A 15291-nucleotide genomic window follows, 5' to 3' on the forward strand; every position below is an offset into this window, starting at 1 on the left:
GTGTAGTTGTTGTTTATTAGTTCTCTGTGGTTGCAATACTCAGAATCCTTCTTTTTAGCCTTTTTTTGGAAAATAAGATAGGATACAGTTAACTCTAGACATCCTGCTGTGGAGTAGAACAGCTGAATTTATTCCTGTCATCTGAGTTAACATTGTATCCATTTCCCAGTTCCTGCACTGCCTCCCCAACCCCCAGGCTCTCTTCATGACTGTGGAACGTTCTACTTCTAGGGGATAAAGTCATTTAGAGAGAAAGTTGATCTCATTCTCACTGGCATGGAATCGTGCCATGTTTGTCTCTCTCTTCCTGGCTCATTTCATAGAAGGTCATGTCCTCCAGGTTTCTGTACGTTGCTGTAGATGACATAGATTCATGAATTTCTATTGCCGAAGAGGATTCCCTTGTGTACTGCAGTTTCTTTATCCCTTTATCTGTGCATGAACAGGTAGGTGCCTTTCCCAATTCTCTGCCTCCTCTTTCCAGCTGACCTCCAAGTCTAGCAATCACTCCTAGTTACCACTGTGGTGGAATTTTAACAAGTCACAAGGGCCTGTGGTCCCAGCATTACCCTTCCCCACATCCACTCTGAGTCCTGCTTTTTCAGACCCTTGCTCTGATCTCTCCAATGGAGGTTTTCCAGGCCCAGTGGCCATAGGAGGACAGAGCTGGGGAGGAAGGCCTCACTGTCTTGATATGGAGGTCTCCAGCTGTGGCCAAAAGAGCCCTGTCCTCTGATCGCCTGCGGTCCCTCCATGCCACAGTCTCACTCACCTTCTTCTGTCTCTGCAGCCTCATCTGGGCTCTCTGGGGGTTCCTCTCCTGGGTGGCCACCTTAAAGCTCCCCGTCTGCCAGGTGTCAGGGACAGGGACAGTGAGGCTCTCCTCCCTTCCCCCAGTTACACCCCAGCCACCCCACACTTGGATCCCCAGGGACTGGTGTGAGTCACCTGGCACAATGCTCATACCACCGGCCCAGCTCCACACTCCCTGTGTGTGTCACCCAATCATGCAGCCAGGCCTTCCTGAGACTGTTTCCTCTTCTGTAAAGAGCCATGGAAACCACAGCTACCTCACAGGGCCTCTTGAGTGCTCAGTTTCCTGCAGCTGTTGTCATTGTTCTCCCCCTCATCCCTCTGAGGAAGAACCATTCACGAGCACCCTCCAATTGCTTTCTTTTCTTGAACCTCATTTCCACCCTGTGAGGCCTGCACTACAGGCTCAGCATTCCTTCATTTTCCAGATGAGGAAACAGAGACCCAGAGTGGGCAGTGACTCCCCAGGACCAAAAAAGAGAGGGAATCTCCTCCCCTTCCTGGAGGTTCTGTCTCAGCTGCCTTCACCCCACATCCCAGCACCACCACCCATCAGGGTCTTGCTCTCTGGAGTCTCTGAGTGTCTGGGTCTTCAGCCTGACAGAGTTGTGATGGGAAAGGGGCAGGGCATTTTAGGAGACCCGGTTAAGTGGCACCTGCGTATCTGAGCCCCACTGGAGTCTCTGCCACACAAACCGGGTTTGCGCCATGCCAAATCCATGGTTTGGCCTCGCCAATGATCCCCCAGGGGAGTTCCGTGCACAGAACTCTCTCTTCCTCCACTCAGGATGTGGCCTCCTGAGGTGACATCTCTGACGGATATGGCAGGGTTTTCCAGAATCCTGGGTGGGGTGACATGTTGCCTTCTCATTTGCATGGAGGTTTCCAAGATCTGGTCAGGGAGGATCCCCTAGGAATGCATGGATCCCCCAGATACTTGTCATGAGCATGTGTCACTGCTAACTGGTGAGCATCCTGTGACATGACCATTTTCAGATGTCTGCAAAGGGCAGAGCAGGGAGTCCCAGCAAGCACATACATCTGTCCTGAAGTTGCCCATTAGTACCCATAGCTGTGCTGTCTACTGGACTCCCTGGCACATGAGCTTCCTCTGTTGTCATTCCCTCTTTCCCCCAGTGTGGGCAGAGGCCCCCTGACCATGGAGTTGTGCTGCATACAGAAGCAACAGCAGAGGCCTGGCTTCCTGAGGAATTGCTCCCAGTTTGAAGAAGGAAGAAAGTCCCACCTATAATGAGCATCCCCCAGCCTGGAGGAAGCTCCATGCCAGCAGCATGGACCAGCATGGGAGCCAGAGTCCTGCTAATGCTGCAGCTCATCACTCCCGCTCAGAAGCCCAGCAGCCATTGCCACATCCCATTTCCAGGGCCTCCTGTCCCCATGCCCCCAAGTGCCCATGGACCCCCACACCTCTCTTCCTGGTTGCCCAAAGTAGGCCTGGAGGGAATCTTTAAAGTCCACGTTCCGTAGGTAAGTCAAAACATTACCAAATAACCACTCCACACCGGGTCCAATGCCCTTCCAAACTCACTCTTTTCTGTGACCCTTAAACACGTGTCCTGCATCTCCCAGACTCCACTGTACCTTTATCAACAGGTCCCTCTTCACTGCAGTGTCTTTTTTGCACAGTTCTTTTAAATATTTTGTGTTTTTGCTATGGACAGAGGAAAGAAAAAAGGGTAAATTTGGCAATCAGGGGGCAGATTTGTGAGTTCCAATCCCTTTTGTTTGAAAACCCAGTGAATCCCAGCTTCCTGTGTGAGCATTTCCAGTGGGGTCCTCTGATGACAAGGGCTCCAGAGGACCAGGGTGGGACTGTCATCCTCCTCCCCTGGGCCATCTCTACTTCACATGAGCCTCTGCGTGCTCACAGTTAGCTTCCAGCTGGACACAGTTCCACTGCTGGGTACAAATACTTGAAAGCCTCCAGTTGGCTCTAGCCTGTTCCTGATGGTTAAAAAACCCTTAGTCCTGAGTTGGAAATCCTTGCCTAGGAGTCCAGGGCAGCTTAGTGACTACACTCACCAGCCCATCCCTACCTCCAATGTCCCTGTCTCCAAGAATGTTTCAGAGTCATTGAGGGCATATGGGGAGACCTATGCATCCCTAGGTCAACACTGGTGCTCCCCTGGAAGGAGCTCCTCACCTGGACACTCCTGCCCACGTCTTGTGTAGCCGATGTATTGGGTTGCTGCAGAGAGCAGAGACGATGGCATGCACTGAGGAGAAGTTGTTGAGGCTTAGGCACTCCTGGAGAGGGAAGAGTGAGCTGTGAGGTCCAGAGTTGAAGTCAGACCCACTTCAGCCTCAGCCCCCCTCTTCTGAGGTCTCCCTTCCTGAATGAAGCAGAGGCCCAGGGAGCCTCAGGAGGGTACACCTGGGGCTGAGTGAATGTCACTCATCTGGGAGGATTTCAGTTCAACCCAAGGAAGATCCCAGGTCAGAAGTGAGCAGCCACCACTGTTCCATAGGGGTCAAGGTCAGGGAAGCTCTGGGAAGAAGGGCCTAGGGGATGGGCAGGGCTCAGGCTAGAGATACAGATGCTAATCCTGAAAGCCAATGGAGGAGAAGATACAGTTCCCCATTTTTAGAGAGGGAATTCCAAGGCCCAACCATGGCTTATCCTGGCCACCTTGATCCAGTGCTCCACCAACCTGGCCCTGTCCTGGGCCCTCATGCTGTTTTCCCCAAGGCAGGAGGTGGTGACACAGTTGGTGAACCTGTTGAAGTGTGCAATGGTGGCACAAACTGTGGGTGCCACGTGCTCACTCCCCTTCTGATGTCATTGGCCCCAGATGGAGCCCATGCATTCGTAGAGCTCCACCTTCTTGAGCAGCTCCTTTGGGGGAGTAGGATAGTGTCACGGATACAGCACACCCCAGCTCAGAGTCACCCACAGTACCAGGCAGGAAGTGAACTCACAGTCATCCACAGTCTCTGGCAGGAACAGAGATGGAGCTCAGAAAGCTCCAGACATGTGGGAGTCCCTGCGTTTGGTTTTCTGCCCACTGACGGCCCTGAATGCATCATGGCCCAGAACCCAACAAGGGTGGGAAGTGAGAGCGACATTTTCTCCCTGGCCATCCTCACTCCAAGAACTAGAAGGTGGCTCAGGCCTGCCCATCCTGAGGTCTCTACTTCCTCCCATCCCAATCAGCCCTCTACTCCTTCTCTCCCTACTGGTGCACTTTCCTTGTGGCAGCTGCAACCTTGGGCTCTGTTTGGGTGTCTACCATAAAATCTAGTATGCATCATTTACCTAACAAGTACTGAGGGTGGTGAGGCTCCTGAGCAGCTGGAAGAGTGACCCATGGCCCTGCCTGCCCCTCAGTGGTAACCTGCCCTGTCCTGCTTTCTGTTCATCTCCTGTTATTCAGTCTGCAGTCACTGTGCAGCTGGCATGGGTGATGTCCCATCTTTGCTGTCCACATGCAGACAGGGAAGGCTTGTAGGTGAGGAAACTCATCGAGATCCCATGGTTGGTAAGAAGTGCGGCTGAAATTGGACCCAGGGCATTGGCCGCTCCTCAGGGAGAGGGTGGTCTGAGCCAGCTGGTGCCAGAGGCACAGCCTGGAAAGCCCAGCTGCTCACCGCATCCATGAGGGTCAGCTGCTCTGCCAGCAGCCTGGGAGGGAAGGTCGTGATGTCACGGGACTGCCAAAAGTCACCCCAGAGACAGGGACAGAGGGACTCTGGGGCTAACTGTGGCTCCAGCACTGTTCCTGGAGGAGGCCCTTCCCATGGTGCCAGTGCTGGTGCTGATGCTGAACATAAATATCCTGGTGCATCCAGGGTTGCACATGACTCTGACTCCAGAGCAGGCTGCAGGTCTGCCAGCAGTGGTGGTGCTGGCTCCAGGGCCAGCATTGATAATGCGTGTTGCCTAGGAGGTGGAGCAGGATCTGGAAAAAGAGAAAAGGTCACCACACCAGTCACTTTTTACTGGAATTTCCAAGTACAGAAATGACTGGATGGAATTTAAGGGAATTGTAGCCCTGAAACACAACCCCCTGAAAGTCTTCGAGACTGCAAGCCTCCTCACCTTTTGGCTTGGCCTCCTTGGGCTCTGGAAGCACCAACTGGCCTAGCACAATTTCCTGATGGTCCTCCAAGCCCAGTCCAGGCCAGGTGAAGGTCCTGAAGGCCAGCTTTATCCAGAAATATGACCGTTGCAGGGCCTGGCAGCAAACTGAAGTGTTTTCAGGGGGCCAGGTGAACAAAATGGAGGAGGTGGTGCTGGTGATGGAGTGGACAGCTGAGTCAGAGGACTGGCCTTCTCCCACACAACCCTCCAGGGCACCCTTGTGTGGATCTGTATCCCTGGCCCTTTGCTGCCTGTGTAGAAGACAGCCCCACCCTACCACAAGCCATCAGTGCTGTCCTGGAAGGGGCAGATCTGGCCATGTAGCAGGGCTGTACAGACCCTTCTGCGCCCCAGTGTCCCGCTGACATTGTCTTCCCAACAGCCCTGGAGCACACCACTGTGCACCTGAGCACTCAGGACTGCAGCTCCAGGCAGATTTGTGAGCAGCTTGTTCATCAAAGCTCCAGCTCTGTTTCCCCTGGTCCTGAGGTTAGGTGGGTAGGTGCAGAAGTCAGATGGAGGAGAACAGGGAGACCTGGGAAGCCACAGTGCTGGGGATGGTCTCTCAGTGGCCAGCTGTGACCTGAGCCTCACTTCTCATTTGCAGGGGACCTAAGTTTCCATTTACAGAACTCAGTATTTGCCTCTTGCAGAGGAAGTCCCCAGATGTCAGCCTTGTCATGGGAATTCTAAGACATATGAACCCCAGGGCTCCTTTAGTCTCTCCCCAGCCAGAGTCCACACATTTTCCCCCATGTTTTGTGGGTGAAGAGGCCCTTCAGAACCCTCAATCCCCCAGTTTATACGTGTTGCTGGGCTCCATCATTCTAGTCAGAATCTGGGAGGATGCCACTATACGTAGAGGAGGCCATGAGGGTTTCACTTCTAACATTCTGTAGATATGACCTGTTTATTGTGTCTACTGTGAGCACCTGACTCTGAGTAGAATTGAGGCCCAGGGATTGTCATCTGCTTTGTTTATGAAATTATGCCAAGCCACAAGAAGAACGATGTACAAATGAGGTGTTTTGTATGTATGTGTTGAATGAGTGAAACCTAACCATTGGAGAACCCCAGTGAGCCTCTCCAGATGTCTGAGTGTGCCTGTGGCTCCTTTTTCAGCACCAAGGGACCCCTCTTCTGTGTCAAGGAGAAAGTCCAGCCAGAAAGAATCTCAGACATCCTTTACCAATGCCATCACGGACTTGCTTTCTCTGTGCCTTTCCAAACAGCAAGAGATATGGGCCATTGTGACAGAATGCTGAGAGCTGCTTCAGTGAGGGGGAAGAGAAAAGTAATAAACATGAATCACAGCACCCACAGCAGATTGTCCAGAGTTTTAGTCTCTAGGGACCTTTTGATTGCCGTGTCTTAGATCATTCAGCCCCTACAAAAACCCTGTGAGGTTCATCTTCTCACTACTCCCCGTTCCAGAGGAGCCAACTGAGGCTCCAAGAGCTGCATCTTAAAGACACAGCCAGTAGGGGACAGAGACACCTCGGTGCCTTGGAGGGGATGGACACTCACCTTCTAACCAGTAGTTCCAAAAAGTGTGGCACGGTGATAAAGTCCCAGGAGGGACCCCGTCAGGTGGCATAAGATGAGATGGGTTTAGTTAGAAAGGCTGGAACCAGGGACTCCAACAGCTTCTCCCCTGTGCTGGGCTGGAAAATTGGCATCCTGCCAGTCTCATTTTCATACTTGGGGGACAAGGAGGGACGTGGGGTCACTGGTAACACCATGAACCACCAGAGGATCGGGATCTGGAACTCACACCAAGAAGTACCAACCCTTGAGGTACTTGTGCATGTGGAGAACCTGGGTGCCCATGGTGAAAACGGTTCTAGGCTTTCAAAGAAAAATTGCATGTGAGGATGGGAAAGGATAAAATGATTCATGCCTTCAAGGCATCGGGATGGTGAATGTCAGTTGTGGGGCAACAGCACCCTCTGTATCAACAGCCTGCATGAAGAGCATCATCCCTGCAATCCTCAAAAATCACCCTCATGGTGGAGAAGAGGAGACGCGGGCTTTTGGATGTCAAATGCTTGCTCAGCAGCACCTGGGTTAGAAGAGAGCGCCTTCCACAGGGAGGACAGGATGAAAATCCCTCTAGGCTACCTGAGGCTCTACTTCTGGTATGGAGGGGAAGCACCTGGGGAGGTCTCATCCCCTCCTCATTATAGTGACAGCACACATGACAAGACGCTCTAGAAGAACATTTTAACTTAAAGGGATATGATTGTTTTTGTTCTTTAACATGAAAGGGAGTCTGGAAAAACAGCTATGTCCATCCCAGCCCTAGCCAAGAGAAAAATGCTGGAAGACTCCAGGGTGGGAGGAAGCACACCCCAAGGCCCAGGATCTGCCAGGTGACTCATGGAAGAGAAAACGCAGGCAGGCATTGAAACCGGGAAAGGTTACACAAATGTAGGTTTGAAACTGGAAATGACACAAGGTGATTTTCTCTGCCACACTGACAGCAGATTGGCATAAATTTAAGAGCATGTTAGTATTCACGGGAGGATGTGTTCAGAGAAGCAGCTACCTTCAGAAGCTGCTGGTGACCCTGTGAGCAGCTGGAGCCCTTTTGGAAAGTCAACTGACTAGAGCTGTTGAAACTTGGTATCTGCACATCCTTTCACCCAGATATCCCTTTTCTGGGTGTGTGTCTTCCACAGGGGATTTGTATATTTTATGGGTTGAATTGTGTCCCCTCCCCCAAATATAACTGTTTCTATTCTCAACCCCAAAGACTCAGAATGTGACAGTGTTTGGACACAGAGTTCTCGAAGAGGTAATTCAGGTGAAGTGAGTTCATTAGGGTGGTCCCTAAATTAATATGCCTGGGATTCTTACAAGGAGAGGTGGTCAGCGCACAGAGAAGTTCAAGAGAAGACCCTGTGCTGACTGAGATAGAAATCAGCCATCTCCAAGGCAAGGAGAGAGGCCCAGAGAAACCATCCCTGGTTGACAGCTTGATGTTGGGCTTCCAGTCTCCAGAATTGTGAGGAACCAGATTTCTGTGGTTAAGCCCTTCCATCAGCGAGCATGTTATGGCAGCCCTGGGAAACTGCTCCAGCCTATTAGGAGACACATAGGATTATGCTCCCTGCAGAAAGGCTGCCTAGAAAGGAAATTTTATCATGATAGGCTCCACCAGCACTGAGAGGCTGACCTGCTGTGGAACATGGCCTCCCTTAAGGAATATTACAGTGACATACAAGGGTGCAGCTCCTGCCTGGCGGGTCTGCAGGGATGACTTCTCTGAGATGACACTTTAAACACAGATGCATAGAGTAGCTTCAACTTCTTTTGTTGTAATCACTAGCCCCCACAACTTGTTTGTGTAGAAGTGTTGAATTTTAAGTCCTGGAGGAGGTCTGGCAGGGCAGGGGAGCTGCCTGTTGCAGGAGATACACTTAGGGTGGGGAGTTAAAATGGTAACAGGATGAGTATGTTGCTACAGTGTTGCCATTGTACTCAATTCTTGTAGCAACATGCTGAGATACTCCTGGCATAGCATCAAGTGAAAACAGAAGGATTTTCTCTGATCTTCCTCTGATAGGTGAAAGGGACTTTGCCAGTAACCAAGTTGCCACTGGGGACTAATGGCAGCCAGATTCCTTTGGGAGAGGACAGTGGCTCACTCAAGTGGGAAAGCCCTAGGACAGAGCCTAGGGATTCCCCATATTCGTGTCTGAGTCCTGGGCCCACCCTGGTTTTTTCGAGTCCCTGTCTTTGAAGACCCTTCTGTGCCCAATCTCACCCCAGACCAGCACTGGCCGTGGTTGGTAGTAGGGGGCCCCTGCCCTTCTTTGAAGAAGATGGAGAAATGGAATCCATCCAACAGCTCCTGCTTGATCTGCTGTGTGGAGCTCTGCAAAGAGAGTGCCCGAGAGCCGGGCAAGGAGGTGTCAGTGGCCTGCGTGGTTGACCCCATAGAGGGACACCCCAATTAGAAGTCTTCCCTGGCGCCCCCTTCCCAAACAGGATTTGGCACATAGGAGCATCTGCATAGACCTCCAGCCAGAGAAGGTTGAGGTCTCCAGCAGATAAAGCTTGAGGTCTTGGGATTCAGATCTGAGCAGACAAACTGTGTCCTCGACACTCACCTTCCCATCCTGAAGGCATGGTCTTCGCTGTGAACCTGACACACTGACCAGGCTCCAAACCCCTGACAACCCACCTGCTCCTGTCCAGGGAGGGCCCCTCTTTCCTATTTTCCCCAAACACATGAGGAGGGGTTCAGCACTGCCCTGATGGTGACAGTTGAGGCCTGGCCTGGACGGGCCTGCCCTGGGCCCTGTGTTACCTATGGGTGCCTTCTGGCAAAGGGCCAGAGGCATCGAGGGTGAGGGTTGAACCAATGTCTATATTCTTGGGAAACAGTCTCATTTTGGCCTCTTCTGCGATGAGGAGGTCGGCAGCAGGTCGGGACACAGCAGGAGAACATGTTGTTCTCTTGACTGTCAACTACCAACTGAGCTGGAAATGGGGCTGTCTCTAGAATATGGGTGCCTAGTTACCAGAATTCTGAGTTCTGTTGGGGATCTATCAGCAAGGAAGTGAAGTCACATCATGTAGGTTCCATCCCTTAAGCTCCTCCTTCCCATAAGACCTACTGAAAGTCCCCACTGGGTTTCTGGCCACTCACCCTCCCCCGTCAACTCCTTACCTTTCACCATTATGCCAAAGTGTGCCCCTTCAGCACCTTGGGAAGACCTGGAGGTAACCAGGGTCCCACGTTTGAGGAGACAGTGCTGAGTCAAACAACCTTTATCTTAGCAGTTGTGAGACCCTGGAGAACTCCTTTGGTGTTTTGGGGCCTCCCTAGCATGCACAATGGGGGTATGCTTGCTTCCCCTTCTTGGGGAACTCATGAGGTGTGTTTGAGATAGATCTTATAAAACTCATGGTGTGGTGTTCCCTGTAGATATTGCACACACTTACAGATGGAAGAAATAAAAGAAGGGGTGAGAGGTAGCATGGAATAGAACTCCAGTGGGACTGGGGTCCACAGTGTGGTCTCAGGAGAAGACACTTTTGCTCTGGGCCTCGTCTTTCATGCTGCATCAGTAGAGGTTGAGATTAAATGAAATACAGACCTCCTCCTCTGACATTGTACCTTCCAGTGCCTTCCCATTTTATTTAGATCCAGACCCTGTGCCTCATCTCAGCCTAGGGTGGGCAGCATGCACAAAGACAGCACTGAGGGGTTAGTGACTCCCTTCTGAATGATGGAATATGACACAGATGATGGAATAGCACTTCTGGGCTAGTTCAGGATGTTGCAACAAAGAGCCATAGCCTGGGGAGCTGATCAAAAACAGAATTATGTTTCTCCCAGTTCTGGAGGCTAGAAGTTGGATATCAGGGTTCCAGCCTGGTCAGGCCTTAGTGAGGACCCTCCCATCCCATTCACTGAGCTTTTACAGTGCTGTCCTTTCCTTGGAGGACGGCTCAAATTTAGGAGCATGGGTAGACCTCCATTCAAAGCCCAGCTCCCACTTGTACCTTGGTGATCGTGAGGAAGTCATAGAACATCCCTGTGCCTGTTTTCTCCTCTGAGAAATGGCATTAGTGAGAATTGCTTCCCTTTTTAATCACAGAAAATAAAGCATGCAAAGAAGTTAACTTGGTGCCATTGGGTGGAGAGTGAGAGCCCAGCAAACGAGAGCGATCAGCTTGCCCACATCAGTGGTGACGACTGCGGAGAGTAGGTGAGGCTGGGGCAGGAAGCAGGCCAGCCTGCCAGAGCCCAGGAACAGGTGAAGGGCAAGAGTGAGCTCCTCATCCTGAATTCTCAGGGGACACAGACATGCAGGGACTGTGGGGAGCACAATCATCAGGGCTCCTCTCGTTCCCTTGGTTCCCTCCATATCTGACTTGGTCACAGGGCCCCCTCTCCCTGTGTTTCTTCTCTGTCCTGCTTTCTTCCTGTCCTGGCTGCCCTCCCAGGACTCATTTCTGGCCCTGATCAGGTGGAGTCTTGAGGTAACTATAGGCCTATTAGTAACTCCTCTGAGGTTCAACCCACCATTTGTTGAGACCTCTGAGCTTAGTCAGAGCCCTCCTCCTGCTGGGACCTGAGAGAAGGCTGGAGGGAGCTGACAGTGCAATGGCAGTTTTTCCTGGGGCTGCCGCTCCAGGGTCCACTGGCAGGTATCTGCTGAATTCGAGCTTTCTTTTGGGTCTCTGGGGCTCTGAGGTGTGATTTTCCCTCTGAATACAGGCGGAGCCCCTGGTGGGTGCCGTCGCCTCAGAAATGGGTCCCCCTGAGCTGGAAGCTGTGCTCTACCCTCAGTGTGCTAAGACACCTCACACCTGGCCCTGTCCATTCTGGCTTCTGAAGCCCACAGAGAGGGTTTGTAGAAATTGGTAGATATGAAAGGTCTACAAATAAGTCATAGGAAGTGTATTTACATAACTCAGTGTTTTTCAGCCATTACTATACATTTACTTCAGTAAAGGAGATATTTTAAAATGCGAACATCCTGTGTCACTCTGCGGAGATTTGGATTTATTTGATGGGGTGGAAGACATGTATCTTTGGTTTTTTGTTGTTTGTTTGATTGTAACAGGATCTTGTGCTGTGGCCCAGGTTGTAGCGCAGTGGTATGATCATGAGCACTGCAACCCTGACCTCCCAGGTTCAAGGAATCCTCCCTTCTCAGCCTCCCAAGTGGGTGGGACTATGGGCATATACCACCATCCCATGCTAATTTTTGCATTTTGTAGAGACAGATTCTCACTATTCCACCCAGGCTGTTCTTAAAGTCCTAACCTCAAGCTGTACTCCTGCCTCTGCCTCCCACAATGCTGAGTTTACAGACGTGAGCTACTGTGCCTCTCCCTGTATCTTTTAAGAGCTTCCCTAGTGCTTTGAATAGGCACCCAAGCAAAGAACGCTTTGCTTACAGAAGGCTTGTAGAACCCTCTTGAGGCTGCGTCTTCTTCACAGCCGTCAGATTGTTCCCTGAGGTATCTGCTTTGCAGTGCACAGGCTATTTACATGGAGGGCTTTGGGGAGCTGTTGGGTTTGGGTTTGGCTAGGGCATGAGTGTTGGCTGTGGGATCTGTCACAACCTGATCCTATGGGACACCCAGTCTAGGATCCTTCTTCCCAGACCACCATCCTGCCTCTCACCGCTCCTATGGCAGGTTCACAGCTGCTTGCTGGAAGGGGGTTGGGAAGTATTGGTCCACCAGCTGTCACATCCTCCTGTTCTGCTGAATCCCAGCGATCCTCACTTGGAGTCTGGGTCTCAGAAGGGTGTGTCCCTGGGTTCCTGGCTGGCTGAGCTGGTGCTTTTGCAGCTTCTGGGGCTCTTGTATGTGAGGCCTGACCTGAGTTGGTTCAGGAAATTTTGCCCCTGAGGCTGCCTCCTGCTTAAGAGCAGAGCCTTTGTGTGGAGATCTGGCTGGCCTCACTGGCGCCCAGCCTGTCCTGTTCTGTTATGTCTGGGTTTGTGGTTGTGTGGAGGGATCTCTTCCCATAGAGGAGGCAAGGCCAGTCTTGTGGGTCACAGTGAAGCGTGGCAATCCCAGCTTGCTGTGCCCGGCCTTTGACTGGAGGAGTCTGAGAATGACCAGGCCTGGGGAGCTGCTCTTCCTGGGAAACAGCTTGTCTCCTCCCCTATTGTGGAGTTTCTGGATGTGACCCAGAGTGTGCTGGGCCTCTCTAGCATGTGCTGGATATAGACATGTGATTCAGGGTGGGAGGTGCGAGGTATCATCTGCTCTGAGCCAGGTAAGACCTGCACAGGACTGAGGCAGCCCTCAAAGAAGCCAGGTCTGATGGGAGAATAGGCATAGGTAGGGAGGGGACAGGGTCACCAGGGCTGTGTGTCATGTGTTCTTGCTGCTTGGTCTGCCCTGGGAGTGAGAACAGGGGTGGAAGCTGCTGTGGACCCACTTTGGCTTCCCGAAAGCAGGTGTTCATGTGGGGAGAAAGGTGGGTGGGGGACAAAGCTGGTCTCTGAGGTGTTGAGTGGTTCTTTGTATGTCTTTGTCCTTTTTCTCTCTGCTGTCCCCAACAGCTCTGCTGTACCAGCCCATTGACCAAGTACGTCACTGACAGCATCCTGATCCTACACATGAGTGTTAAGGCCCTTGAAGGGCCAGAGAGGGCTTAGGAGTTTCTCAGAAGCCTGAGCCCAGTGTGAGAGGGCACCAGAGTCACTGAGAACAGACCATTTGAAAAGTCAGGCAGAGGGATCCTGGGCCCTGAGTATGCCTCCCTGGCCTGAGGTAACCAGGCCAACAGGGCCAGGGCCTCAATAGAGCTTAGCCATTGAACTTGGCAGTTGTCCAGTTACTCTCGGTGGAGGTCGGAACATCCTGCTTCCCCAATCCCTGTCCTTTGGTCTCCAGGATCCTTGGATCAGCCGCAAGGTAGGTAGAGGGGTGTCTCTCCCAGTTGCTTGGTGAGATGAGCTTCCACCTGGCTGCCTTTCCCAGGAGAAAAGAGTAAAGACTGCAGCAGGGAGAAAAGCCAGTTGGGGCCCTTTTAGAGTCAAACCTGCTGCTCCGATTCTAATTTTCAGTTCAGATTTTGCAGGCATGAGTGTAGGTCTCTGAGTGCCGGCCCTTTGAATTCTTTTGGTGAGGACTGAGCATTCCCCAGGGACTTCTCATTGAATCCCAGAAATACAGCCCCCATTTACCACCTCATCCTTTCCCAGGACCTGCTGAAGTGCACACCTGTGGACCACCCAGAGTGCCTGCCACTACAGGATGTCCTCCGCATCTCCCAGGACTTCTTTCTGACATCAGTGAAGACATTGACCCCTCTGGACTGCAGTCACAATGAACTCCTAAGGGGCAGGTGAGCTCAGGGCTCAGCAATGATTCACACTCAGGTTGAGGATCCCAGGGTGGACCAGATCCCCAGTTTCTTCCCTTATGGCACAGGTATCACATTGTACCCCTGATCTCTGCAACCCTGATCCCCCATTCCCAGCCAAGGAGAGTTCTTTGGTCCTTGGTCACCCTGATTTGATTCCCTGTGGCATTTTAAGCCATAAGCTGAGAGCTTTATGCTCAGTGTCTCAATAATTTTCCTAAGAATCCAGTGAGCCAGAAGAGGAGACAAGCCTGGACAGTCTCTCCATATCTGCCACACAGTCTTTGAGCTGTGTCAGAGCTGGATTCTTTACCTTGGGTAGGCTGTCTGGAGGCCCCAGGCATTATTCCCCACACCAGGGAAGTCAGCCTGTGGGTACCTCATTCTTGATTGCAGACACCCGCCTCAGGCCAGTGTGATGCCATCAAGGTGACCAGGGAGGCTGTGGGAGCAGGAGATCTCAGCCGCTTTAGATTGGTCTGTACAAGCAAGAATCAGGGAGTGAGCCCCACATGGGGAAAGGCTAGTACCAGAGGTGGCCAAGGCCATCCATGATGCTGGAGCATTTTACATGAGCTTCTGGATGTCAGATAGCAGTTTCCCTGGGGGCCCTTCTTGGTGCAAGGGTGGGGGTTAGCCCAGTGAGGGGAAGCAACGTTCAGCATTAGAGGCACAATTCACCCCTGTGGGTCGGCAGCCTGGCCCAGATCAAAGACTTCCTGACTGATAGAGGCTGTTAAGTGGCCTTTAGGAGTGAAGACTGCCTGGATTCATGCTCCTGTGTTAAATTTGTGAGTGAAGGGCGGGTCTGGAGTGTGTCTCATGGTGCATAGGGAGCTGTTTCTGTGCTGTTTCTGGTGCCAGTTTGCAAAATCATGGAATGTCACTAGTTTGTTTTTCTCTGGGGATATCTGAAAAATCTCTGGAAGACGTAGAGTAGCATCACTTGCAGGTCATCTTAACTGTACGCTTTCGGTACATGCACCTACATGTTGCAGTATACGTAGGTCACACGGTGTGTCATGGAGACAGGAAAGGCTGGGACAGATGGTTGCAGCCCACAGAAGCCCTCGTGACTCTGAGGGTGGCTGAGGGGAAACTCTGGAAATCTTCATGGAGTAGAAACCATCTGGAGCCCAGGTGAGAGGTGGCTGCAGGTCTCCCCAGGACACTTCTGTGGCCCCTCTGAAGGCAGCCCGGGGTGTCTCTTTCCCTGGGTGTTCTTTTTTAAATGTGTCCACCATACATGAATTTGGGTTTGGTTCCCTTGTTGGGTCTTGTTGTTCTGTATTTTTGTGTTAAAGCCAATACCACATTGTTTAGATCACTATAGCTTTTCTATGTCATTTGTAATCAGGGAGCATAATACATCCATGTACTTTGTATTTTCCAGTGGTGAGATTGCTAGATGACATAGTAGTTGTCTTTTTAATTTGAGGAGGAACTGCCAACTATTGCTCATAGTGCTTGATCCTGGGAGGCAGAGGTTGCACTGAGCCAAGATTGCATCACTCCATTCTAGCCTGGG

The 15291-nt window shown here is 51.7% G+C and overlaps 2 pseudogenes; one reads left to right on the forward strand and one right to left on the reverse strand.

The window, feature by feature from the left end:
• Positions 1–792: 792 nt before the first annotated feature.
• Positions 793–5371, reverse strand: LOC104674725 (annotated as a pseudogene).
• Positions 5372–6655: 1284 nt separating this feature from the next.
• LOC104674728 overlaps positions 6656–15291 on the forward strand; it is a 116613-nt pseudogene continuing 107977 nt past the window's right edge.

Source organism: Rhinopithecus roxellana, chromosome 13 (genome assembly GCF_007565055.1).
Source record: "Rhinopithecus roxellana isolate Shanxi Qingling chromosome 13, ASM756505v1, whole genome shotgun sequence".
Taxonomy (NCBI): domain Eukaryota; kingdom Metazoa; phylum Chordata; class Mammalia; order Primates; family Cercopithecidae; genus Rhinopithecus; species Rhinopithecus roxellana.